The 1,135-nt window shown below is 34.8% G+C and overlaps 1 non-coding gene across 1 annotated transcript; it reads left to right on the plus strand.

Annotated features, from left to right (window-relative positions):
* Positions 1–330: 330 nt before the first annotated feature.
* On the plus strand, positions 331–495 carry LOC118921472 (U1 spliceosomal RNA). Its single transcript, XR_005028345.1, has one exon. It is a non-coding gene; the product is annotated as a U1 spliceosomal RNA (small nuclear RNA).
* The last annotated feature ends 640 nt before the right edge of the window (positions 496–1,135 follow it).

A 1,135-nucleotide genomic window follows, 5' to 3' on the forward strand; every position in this document is an offset into this window, starting at 1 on the left:
TGACTCTAAGACACATGAAATAAAATGCACTGGCTTTTCTGTTTCTTTAGGTATCTCTTTCTGTTGCGCAATGATTTATTTGATCCCTCACAAATCTCAGGGGAACTACAAATTGCATCCTCCAGGGATGCTGAAGGCACTTCATGCCTTGTTTTTCATAAATATCTTCGCCAATCCTTTGAGATTAATTAGAGTGGCAATAGTGTATTTTTGAGATAACCTTTGAAGAGGTTTCATAACCTTTGAGAAAGCACAAATTCTACAAAATGGTTTATGGATCCCTCTTGGTTTAATGAGTAAATAAATGTATTTGTCAAATGTGTGTTGATAATGCTTATCTAGCAGAAGAGATACTATGATCACAAAGGTGGTTTTCCCGAGGCAAGGCTCATCCATTTGCACTCCTGATATGCTGACCCTTGTTATTTTCCCAAATGTGTGAAACTTGACTCCATAATTTGTGGTAGTGGGGGACTGTGCTTGTGCTTTCCCGTGATATAAAAAAAAAGAAAAATATATGTGTTAATAGAGTGGAAGTAAAATATATCAGTGTGCCCAACTCTCATACCTGAACTAATTTAACCAAAAGTGTATGATACAAGCTCACTAAATAAATAGTAAAGTTAATGCAATAACTTGAAAATTGGCATCCACAGAATGAAAAGGATAATGGCTATCAAAGCACAAATTAAATGCTTATCTAAAACTTAAACCAGTCCCTGATTGTAACTAATGAAAAGGATCTAATGAAAAAAGACAAATGGACAAAATACCAAGATGATCCTGAAAGTTATCCCAAGGAAAGGAGTAGAACAACCTTAAATAAGTTCGGGACAAATATCATCAAAATTCTATATTCTAAGATGCATCAGGTCAGTAAGCGATGTATTAACAAAGCAAATATGCTATTTTGAACAGTTCTGGGCTTCATATCACAAAAGAATCAAAAGTAAAGGAGTGTGGAATGTAAAAATGACAAGAAAGGGTAGAATAATGTACTTTTCACTGTTGAATGTCTTTTACAAGCACATTGAATTAACAATAGCAAAAAACAACCTCCAAAGTAGACATGTCCTCAGAACTTCCTTGTGCAAATGTCAGGAGAATGGATTATACAAGTAGACCTCTTCAGACC

The sequence above is a fragment of the Manis pentadactyla genome, chromosome 13 (genome assembly GCF_030020395.1).
Source record: "Manis pentadactyla isolate mManPen7 chromosome 13, mManPen7.hap1, whole genome shotgun sequence".
NCBI lineage: Eukaryota > Metazoa > Chordata > Mammalia > Pholidota > Manidae > Manis > Manis pentadactyla.